The sequence below is a fragment of the Podarcis tiliguerta genome, assembly GCF_965153285.1.
Source record: "Podarcis tiliguerta genome assembly, chromosome: 8".
Lineage (NCBI taxonomy): Eukaryota > Metazoa > Chordata > Lepidosauria > Squamata > Lacertidae > Podarcis > Podarcis tiliguerta.
In genome coordinates this window covers 16,903,197-16,914,361 of record NC_139541.1, presented here as the reverse complement: position 1 = coordinate 16,914,361, position 11,165 = coordinate 16,903,197, and the positions used below count along the sequence as shown (strand labels likewise).

Genomic DNA, 11,165 nt, shown 5'->3' with positions numbered 1-11,165 from the left:
CTCAGGAAAACAGAGTTGCCTCTTCTTTCCCATTCGTATAGCAAGATTCGGTGAGGGAAAGAGTGCAATTCGGCAGAGTTCAGAACCCAGAGCGAGCAAATTGCGCATTTTAAGATACATGTGCGCGAACGCACACACCCCAGAAACCCAGCATGCATTTAAGCTGAGCTGAGCTGACGAGAGAGGTCGCCAAGAGACGAAACGCCATGTGTGGCAGCGAGGCTGTCATCTCTTTCCCAAAGTGACTTTCTCCTCTGAAGGGGGAGCTTCTGCGTTGCCAGAACGGCCGTGGGCATGCCGTGGGGTGGTCTTGACGGTGCTGAGCGACTCTCCGGCAAATGAGCCCTGATACCTCAGCTGCACACTCCTCCCCAGCACCATCCTTGTCAGAGCTTGTATTGTCCGGGCCTGGTCGAAAATGCCCTCTCTTGTCCTATGGTTGCGCTGACAATTCGTCCGCAGCGTTTGAACTCCTCTGACACGGCCGAAGCGCGGAAGCCGCCGTGGAGCCGCTTGGTTAAATGGCTTTCAGAAAGGGTCGGTGACACAGTGTGGAAAGGGCAGCCGTTTAAGACCATCCATTTATTTAATCTGTGCGTGGAAAACAGCAGGGAAACAGACGCTGGTGTTCGAGGCCTGTGCAAGTTGGAAAACCCTGAGGAGAAACGAGGAAACGGGTCAACGTGGGTCAAGAGGGATCACTGTGAAAAACATGTCTAGGCCAACAGCCTCTTCAGCTTTCACAGTGTCTACTCCATGTCTACTCAGAAGTCAGTCCCGTTGAGCTCAGCAGGACTTGTTCCCAGGTAAATTGGTCATAGGGTTATTCTTTCTTTGTTACATTTGCATCCCGCCTTTCCTCCATGTAGCTCAAGGTATCGTGTGTGGTTCTCTTCCTCCCCCATTTTATCCTCACAACAACCCTGTGAGGTAGGTTAGGCCAAGGGACTGTGACTGGCCCAAGGTCACCCAGTGAGTTTCATGGCTGTGGGAGGATTTGAACCCTGGTCTCCCAAGCCCAACACTCTTGACTGTGCCACACTGGCTCTGCAGTTGCAATGCAGCCTTAGGGTAGTTGCGGATCCGATCCTGTAATTCACAGTACTATGGGCTGAATGTGAGATCAGTCATACTCAGAATGGACCTACTGAAATAAGTAGGCTTAAACATCAACCGTGACTAACTTAAACCCATTGATCACATTGGTTCTACTCTCAGTACGACTTAAGGTAAATTCCAGTTATCACTTACTCCACAACCAGTGTTCTCCCACTGCTAGTTTTTGAAGCTGTGTACACATGTTAGCTACAATCCATGTTGATCCTGTCATTTTGTGACAAATACTGCTATTTGATGCAGGGTTTTCAGTGGCGTAGCGTGGGGGGTGCAGGGGGGGCCGGCCGCACCGGGCGCAACATCTGGGGGGGGGGCGCTCGCAGCTCTCTGCCCCTACTAAAATCCACGGGTTAGGGGACGCAAATTACTTGCCTTGCCCCGGGTGCTGACAACCCACGCTACACCACTGAGGGTTTCCCCCCTCAAACCAGCTTCAATCCCACTAGAAAACTTAAGCTGCATTCACTTCATAGTTAAGAATGGTGTGTGCATTCAAGACCACTGACTTTATGAATACAAGTTCCAGGGGGTTGCAGGGGAGGGGAAACAGAAAAGGTCATGTGTATCAGGTAAAGACATCCCTACCACCCTCTCTGATGTGAACAACACCAAGCAAATGCAGCTTGCAATGCAGCAGGGGGGAATGACCTTGCTGGGTTTTAAACCACTGATATAAACACACCCTTTGTCGGATTCAACCTTATATTTCTCACACAAAATCTGCCACAAAGAAAGGAAAGGAAATAGCTTGCTAGAACAAAAATGGTCAGATTGGGATAAACGTATTAGCAGCCGTTTTAAAACTCTCGCAAATACCTCAATTCCACACAGGAGCACATGTTTGTTTATTCATGCTAATCCACAGTTTGCCTTGCTGTAATGTGTGAGCCAAGTCCAATTAAGGTCTATCCAGAATAGAATCGTTGAAATTAATGGACCTATGTTAAGTCCTGTCTCTTAACTTCAGTGGGTCTACTCTGAGTAGCTCTATCATTGGTTACAACCCCTTTGGCTGCATACAATTAAAGTAAATCCCCACCTCTGCACAAACAAAATAGAAACCTGGGAATTGTAGTTTGCCCCCTCACAGAGCTATAACTCCCAGCGTCTTTAACAACCTACGGTTTTCAAGTTTCTTTGAGGGCAGAGGATGTGCTTTAAATGTAAGGTGTGCATGACGCCAAACGTCATAAGGACAGAGTTGTGGTACTTGCCACAGATGATAGAAAAAAATCAAAATAAGCACCCAGGTCATTTTTGAAACCACTTTCTACACTGCATTCGTAGATATCAGGGAAGGTTCTAAGGGTAAGGAGAATAGGAGAATTTCCTGAGGCTAAAAACATCGCACAGTTTCTTTTGGAACTTTGGGAAATGGGCTAGATTTCCAAAAGGTGTGTAGCCTTGGAGGACAGACATGAAGACTGAGCAGCAATGAGGAGCAAATGCACATTTGCAGTGTGCCATAAAACTGATTATGCAGGAAGACAGACCCTGTGTTGTGAGCCATCCTCAGATCCAGAAGGAAAGTCATTTCCCTTCCTAGTTTATAGACTGTGCTCGTTTGATTGCTTGGAAAGGATACCAGGGAAAACAGTCCTTGTAATTAGCTAATGAGGGAAAGACAGTGAGGAGCAGCTTTGAAGCGCCAGAGCATGATAAAGGTCAAGAAGTTTGACGAGTGTATTGACGTCACTTCCAGCATTTGCTTTTCTTCCTTGGCCTGCTGTCAATTCATTCTGTAGAGACATTGGGACGTGGTGCCTGCTCTAAAATAATAATCTGCCTGGCCTATGCAGAAAATATCACTGGCATTTGTTAAGTAGCAACAGCTCCAGGTGCCCTCCTATCTCCCCCCTCTTTGTTTAAAAAAAAAACTTGCTTTCCTTATCCGATCATCCCAACAGCAGCCCCCTCCTCCAACCTTCTCAGCAGTCAGATTACAGCAATTGCTTTCAGATGCAAGTAGCTGCAATAAAAGCTCTGGCAGGGGAAATTTGCCTCTGAGGCGCAGAAGGCAAAATCCAATCCCATGCAAATCTGATTATCTTTTACTGCCATAGACACCTACCTAGTCTACTCGTGGGAAAGTTAAAAAATAAAAAAGAGAAAGAAACCGAGCATGGGAACAGATTAACAAAGACCAGGCATGCAAATTTTGGAAATGGTATGTGGTGAATCTGAAATCTAAGAATGCATCTGCAGGTAGACTTTCCCAGCTGTTGATTACGCTGATCTGAATTTAGCACTTACAAGCATGGAAGATAAAGCTAATGATGACTACTAGCCATGATGGCTATCCTCTGCAGTGCCACAAATCCAACTTAACGGTGTATGTAACACTGGAAAATGTCAATCACTTATACTGAACCTGGGCAGCGGTCTTTCCACAAGGGTTGACGTTAATGCCGAAATCCAGCACCGCCTGAGCTCTACAAGTGCAACTTTCTCCTGATTGAAGGGCAGAGTGTTTGGAGACCTGGACATTCACAGGGAAATCAAAATGCTTGTTTACAAAGCTATTGTACTACCAACCTTACTGTACGCTTGTGAAACATGGACCAATTATAAACGCCATCTCCAACCCTTCGAAAGATTCCATCAACAGTGTCTTTGAAAAAAATTACAGATCACTTGGGAAGACAGGCGAGCTAATGCCAGTGTACTGGAAGAAGCAAAGATCACCATTGTCGAAGCAATGATTCTTCAACATCAACTTCGTTCAAATTGTGGGGATGTCTGGTTATCGTCTTCCAAAGCAACTACTCTATTCCAAACTTGAAAATGGAAAATGTAATGCTGGTGGTCAACATAAGAGGTTTAAAGACTCTCTCAAGGCAAATCTTTAAAAATGTAGTATAAACAAAGACAATTGGGAAACACTGGCCTGCAAGTGCTCCAATTGGAGAACAGCCTTTACCAAAGGTGTCATGGACTTTGAAGATGCTTGAACTCGGGACGAAAGGGAGAAACGTGCTGAGAGGAAGGCACACTTGGCAAACCTTCACCGTGATCAGCTCCTGTCTGGAAACCTATGTCCCTATTGTGGAAGGACGTATGGATCCAGAATTGGCCTCCACAGTTGCTTACGGACTCACTGTTAAGACTGTGTTCATGGAAGACAATTTTACTCTGCTATGAGTGATCGCCAAAGAAGAAGAAAATAAGAAGCTTTTTCACCGCACACAGCCTCCTAAGGAGAAAACATTGTGGGCAGTGCCTGGCAGCAGGTTGGTAAATTATGTGTCAAGGGGTGTGAACCATGCAAGGCCACGTCATCATGGTTGCGGCAGTTGTCAATTGGTGCCTTCCCAGCCGGGCGAATGTGCCTCATCAACGTGCATCACTGTGGTTGGTAGGTAATGGCAGAATTTTGAAAGGTGCTAAGGAAGTGGCTGTCGGTGCTGCTATGTCTCGACAGCTGTTGCTGTCTGCATTTGGATTACAACTCTATTACACTGGTGTAAACCCTGGTGCAGCAGAAGCCCAGAATAGCAGCAGTAATAGTTAACAGTAACCCTTCTAGTTGGTTAACTAAGGAGCAGGTTTGTTCAAGTGTGTTGCAGGTAGAAATACTGTTTGTAATGAAGTGAGAGCAGTAGTTTACTTGCTCGAATTAACAAATAAGAAAGTTTTGAGAATTTACATGCTAGATTAAAATTGATTAATTCATTGAGAAGGGGATTGTAAGAAAAACACTGGGGCCTAATTTGAATAGTAGAGTGCCTGGTATTTGGTGGGCAATCTCATCCTTTATTTCCACACTGTGGCTGCAGACCAAATCACCTGTCAGGAGAGCTATGAGATTCAGGTGAGGGTCAGATGCCTTGTCAATCCCAGCAGGTATATAACAGGAAGACCGTCCTGGCCAGGCCTGTGTCCATACATTGAAAGTGACAAACTTAGACAAACAAATTTTGATGAAGTTTTGGATTCTATGATTCTATGGCTGGCAATGGCTCTCCAGGATTTTCCAGACAAGGAAATTCCCAGCACTACCTGGGACCTCTGAGCTAAAACCTTTCCTCTGTGAAAGATACTATTCTAGATATGTGAGTGTGGTGCAACCATTTGCATTTACCAATAGGAATTGCACTGACATACCCGCTAATCAGTCCCCAGCATCTCCAGATAGGGCTGGGAAATACATCTATCTGAAACCCTAGAAAGCTACTACCAGTTTGTGTAGTCAATACTGAGATCGTCATAGTTCTAGATCTCTGACTTAGGCTACCATACATTTAAAGCACATGAATTTCTGCAAAGAACCAAAAGAATGGAAATTTGTGCAGGGTACTGGGAATCATAGCTTTGTGAGAAGCAAACTACAGTTCCCAGGATTCTTTGGGAAAGACACACGCTTTTTTGTATGTATGCAGCCTTGGTATAGCACAGATTTCTATTTTCCGAACCACTGGAAGGCAATACTTTGCAAGTTAAAGGATGCTGGCAGAAAGCACATTTAGAAACCCATACGACTGGGCCAGAGTGGCAACTAGTTTGTTATTGCCCACAAGAACGCCACAGAACAGACCACTTGCTCTTTCATTTTGTTTTTCAGAATACATCCATGCCATATACTTGAAGCACACAGATTCCCCTAAAGAATCTTGGGAACTGCTAGTTAACCGAAGTCTCCGAACATGTTATTGGAACAGCTAGTTGGGACAGGAGCTATGGTCCAGCAAAGCGGTTTCCTTAACAAATGTCAGGAACTTTATTATAATTGACATCCAAAGAAGCTGATGTTCTCACAAGTGTTCTGCCCTCTTGCCTAGTAAATATGGGTGTCACCAAGCTGATTGCATTTTTCTTGCAGAGAAAACTACCTAACAAACTACAGTTCCCATGATGCTTCTAGGGGAAGCCATGTGCTTCAAATGTGTGGTTCAGAGGTGACCTTACCCCTTCTGTTAAGTCTCTTGAACCAAGTAGAAAGCAAACACAAAGAGCTGGTGGATTTTGTTATTTCTTTCTTTCTTTCAACATCCCCACTCCACCATGCTCTTTCAGTGGTCAACATTTGATGCTTAGCCCCCGCCCCACCCGCTCTCTCTCTCTTTTTTTAAAAAAAGAAAGGAGGTATGGAAAAGTTTACTTGGCCATGGGATGAATAGATGGCAATTAAAAGAAAAGGACAATGCCTGGCCCTTGTGCAGAGGTACGAGTTTAGCTATTAAAGGCTACGGCTTAGGTCAGATTGGGACCATATGTCACCATTCCAAAGCATAGTGGTGCTTGGTATCCCTGGATCCCAAATCAGCTGGGCCCATTGTCTCTGTGCCTGGGTGAGCCCCCCTCCCCACCCCCCAACATATATTCATAGCCCACACGAAGGGCCGCCTAGAAGACAGAAACAAATTGATACATACAAGCGCCCACCACCATTGGGGCTCACATGACACATTTTAAGCAGACAATAAAAGCACATTTCAGACTGTTTAAAAAATCTTGAGAAAGGATCGGTTGCCACGGCGATCAGATGGTAGGCCCCTCCGACGCGGCCCATTAAACTCCAATTGCACCTTATTCATTAGGACTGACTCTCGGGCGGTAAAAGGAGGGGGAAAGCAGGAAGAAAAGGACTTTTTTAAACGGGGTGGGCCTAGGGAGAATGAATCAGTGCAATAACCAGTTTGTTCATCAATTCAGGTGTTGTTTAATTTGTCCTGTTCAGGGGCTCCCTTTGTTTAAGCCCATCGCCCCATTGACTTATAATTTCCAGCACTCTATTAAGATGGGTTTCTCCAAACCCACGGGCATCACTTCATCGCTTAAAGCGGAAGGAGGGGGAAAGAATGGAATAAATCAAAGATGGGGAGATTTTCACTTTAGGAGTTGATGATGGAAAGGCTTGTAATTTTGGAGACGCCTCTTGGCTGGATGTTTGCAGCAACAAAAGAGAGAGGAGCATTTGCCTCTCCTTAGGCGTGTCAAGGGTGCAGTGCTCAGAGTGTGGGCCACGTTTCTCTCTCATATTAAACTTTGCTCTGTTTGGGGACGGTGTGCTGGTAATGTGCCCCGGAGCTTTTCAGGAGGCAGAGAGAACAGAAAAGACCTTTTGAACTTTAAAACACAAAAGGTGTTAAGTTGTTACCACCCGACCATATTTGGTGAAGTTAAAAAAAACCAAAAACTTAATGCTGCCAAAGTAATGAAAATGTTCAGATCTACAAAGGCCTGTAACTTCATGTTGTTCAATGACCAAAGAAGGGAAGGCAAGGAAAATACCAGCCTGCATGTTTGAGGGCAGGACCAGCCCTAAACATTTTGGTGCCTGAAGTGAAAAGATCCAAAGTACACCCCATACCTAGTAACCAGAAAATCCTTAGCCCTGAAGAACTTTGCTAGTTTCACTGAAACTCACTCAAAATTCCACAGTCCCCCCCCCCTTTTTTTTGCCTGAAGTGGCAGCCTTCCAAATAATCTTAATATTTCAAATTAGGCTATATCTAGCAAAAAAAACCAACAACAAACCTATATAAGTGCAAAACGTGCTGGACCTTTTCTTCACTATTATGAAAAATAATAATTCCCCCCTTGCACTGATGATCCTCAGACTTTTCTGCCTATGGAAGAACCCTCAAAGAGGCATCTGCCGTGTGAGCTGTTAAAAGTGCTGCGCTTCTGTCAGGCAAAAAGGGAGCAATCGGAACCCAGCCTTTACCAATATGAATTCTGTTTTTAAGTGAGAAGGGAGCCATGTCACAAACTGCTATGTTTTGCAGTTCTCCCTCTTCCCGGGCAACTCTGGGAACTGTAGTTCTGTGAACAAAATAGGCGGTTGGCACCCTTTACAGTTCCCACAATCCTTTGGGAGAAGCAATGACTTTTTAATTGTTATAATGGTGCTTTAAATATATGGGCCCAAGCCTACATGCAGCCCTTTCCACACCTCCTTGAGCTATCGTAACTAGTTTCGCAGCTCTCAATCCTACCCTGTGACTGGCAAGTTTGCACTCAAAGCAGAATCACGGCCATCTTGGTTCAGTAAGCCCACCAAATTAGAATGGAATAAGATGTCTACCCGTGTGTGGTGAATGGCAGTACAGCAGAGAAAATCAAGATTCCCACCAGTTCCTTAAGTCCCAATTATTCCCAGATTATCTTTTGAAATCGGGAGATCTCAGCTGAATAAACCAGTTGCCTGAATTACTGACAGCCGGGTGAATCGCTAAGGAGAGCAAAGAGGGAGCTGAGCTCCACGGGTTAAAGGTGCCAGTCCCCTTTGGTGACCTCTGGGGGCAAGGGATGCTGTGTTATTGACTGACGGGCAGATAAACAGCCGCACCGTTTGCTGTCTCCTTTGGCACGCCAGTCAGGCAAACAACAGAGGGCAAGGGCCTTCCTGAAGTTAAAGAATAACTGTTTGGAGGAGGACGGGAGTCCCTGGCGGCTTCATCCTTGCTCTGGGGTCTTCAAATCAAGCGTGGGGTAAACAGCTTCAGAAAGGAAGAGAGGCAAAAGTCACCTCCGTGGTTACCGAAAGGGGTTTTGCTCTCTAGCAACGAAGGCTTCTCCCCTGCTTTTGCCCCAGACTCTATTAAATGACTTTCATTATCTATCTATCTATCTATCTATCTATCTATCTATCTATCATCTATCTATCCATCCATCCATCCATCCATCCATCCCTCACTCCCACCCACCCACCCTCATTGTGCATGGCAGCAGTAAGCAAAGAAGAAATCTGAGAGGCACAGACAGTTGCTAAGAGGAGAGATAAATGCCTTTCCTGCCAGGGGACGACTTGTATCTGACCTCACCTCACTCCTAGAGGCTCAATTTCTGTGCAAGGGTTTATGCTATCCACTATCTAGGCCTGCAGAAAATTGCTCTGAACATCTGCACACCTTACATGACTGGTAGGGCTAAATTTGGCTTGGGGAGAATGGTTGCCCCATATTAGTTGGGTGGCTTCTCCCCTGACCCTGCCCTTTGCCCCCTTGCACTTGAAAAACAGACATGGTGAAGAAAGTCTCCGAGAATGCACAGTGTTTCTTTCACCCTTCTCCCTCAGCTTCCCATTGCGAATGAATAACCTGCGCCTCAAGACACATAAGTAAAATCTGAAGACTGGGCCTCAGAGCTAAACAGCACTCAGCTCTGGAGCCTTCCATTTTACACACCAAGCTACACCTGTTTTTGGCTGTAACATCCCAGGTAGTTGACTGAAAACTGACCCTTGCAGGCTCCCTTGAACTTGCAGACAGATCTGCCTTTTTCAGTCTGAGCCATTCAGTTAACAGTGGCTTCAGGTATCCCTTTTGCATCTCCTTCACACCCAGTGGATAGTAAAGACAGGTGTAACTGCTATTTTGCTGAATGGTCACCACTGTTCCTGTTACTAACTGCATTCGACAGAGCTCAAGAGGACATTATTTTCAGTGCACATTATTTTAGTTACTTCACTTTTTGAAAACAAATAGCAGTTTATCAGAAAGTTTGTGTCTGAAAATGCAATGGTGTTGTTAAGGAGTGGGGATGGGGAGAAAAGAGGAGAGTTAAATTATAAATAAAGCGGGGGGGGGGGAGTTTTTGCACTGCAATGAGACTATTGATTTCATTGTGAGCATAGGAACAAGAGAAGGTCCAAAATCAAAGCATTCCGTGGTCATTTTTCTATCAAAAAGTAATGTTGGGTGAATAACCTATTTACATGCCAATGTGCATTGCTGAACTGACCCAGGATGGGGGTGGGGGGGGGGAACATACAAGCCTTCTATTATCCGCAATCAATAATTGCTAGAGTTCCTGGGAGTCACCCTACTAAGAAGACGTTAACGAGGTGCTCCGTTGCATGAGGAGAGACAGCGAACGAGGTTTTAATTGGCAATAGATTATATTTATCAAACTGACAGCAAAGAGGGGTCGAGGGGCAGTCCTCTTGGTCGCTGTGTGGGTGGGTGGGGGGAGTAAGGGTTTAAAGGTTGGAGAGGAGGAGGGTGATGGAGGGGAGCAAGACCCTTCCCATAATCTCACATCATTCTGAATTATTCATTAGAGTCCTTCAAGAGGGTGGATAAATCAAGGGTGAAACAAAGAATGCAAGATGCTATTGTGCTATCACTTGAAGCCAACTAAGACCCAAGCCAAGTGATGATGAAGGGGGACAGCTAAGGGGAAGGCGAGCAGGAAAGAGAAGAAGAGAGCGCCATTTGAGGTCATTTAGCAATATGGAGTGGCAAAGTTATTAAGAAGTGTTTAAGAGATGAAACTGGATATTTTGGTTAACCTTAGCTCATTTTAAAGGTCACCTAGTGGGTAAAGTTAAACCATATAATCTGGGGGGGGGGAGAGAATAAAAAATTATTATTATTATTAATTATTATTATTATTATTATTATATACCGCCCTACACTCGCAGGTCTCTGGGTGGTTCACAAGATAAAATCACAATATAAAAACACAGAATACATAATCAAAATAAAAACAGAAACAACCGAATTAACCACCACACCAAAATTTTAAAAAAACCAACCCACATTTTAAAAGGGCATTGGATGACAATCAACCAAAGGCTTGGTTAAAGAGGAATGTTTTTGCCTGGCACCTAAAGCTGTATATTGAAGGAGCCAGACAAGCCTGCCAGGGGAGAGCATTCCACAAGTGGGGAGCCACTGAAAAAAAGGCCAATTCTCGTGTTGCCCTCCTCCTGACCTCTCATGGAGGATGCACATGAAGATGGGTCTCAAAAGCTGATCTTCGGATCTGGGTAGGTTCAAATGGAATGAGGTGCTCCTTGCAGTATTGCGGTCTGGAGCCATTTATTATTTGCTACATGTACACCACGCCACATGGATCTCCTCTTTGGGCTTGGGAGACCTGAATTCAAATCCTCACTGAACTCAGCCAGTCACAAATCTCACTGGGGAGGCCCTGGGCGATTTACTATTTCTCAGTCTAGCCTGCTTCACAGGGCTAGAGCAAGGGCAGAATGAGACAACCATCTGCAATTCTTCCTGGTGCTAAAGAAAATAGAATGCTTATTTGGCAGACAGAATGCCACATCTCCATCTATTCACAAAGCGAAATAAGGCCACTTGTGT

The 11,165-nt window shown here is 45.1% G+C and overlaps 1 protein-coding gene across 2 annotated transcripts in view; it reads left to right on the top strand.

The window, feature by feature from the left end:
* Positions 1-11,165, top strand: part of PERM1 (PPARGC1 and ESRR induced regulator, muscle 1) — a 71,998-nt gene continuing 60,833 nt past the window's right edge. The window contains exon 1 of one of the 2 annotated variants that reach the window (XM_083453934.1): positions 1-806. The gene's annotated coding sequence lies outside the window, so the exon portion shown is untranslated. Of the gene's footprint in view, positions 807-3,591; positions 4,347-11,165 lie in introns of those variants that run through there. The other variant, XM_083453936.1, reaches the window with a different exon arrangement.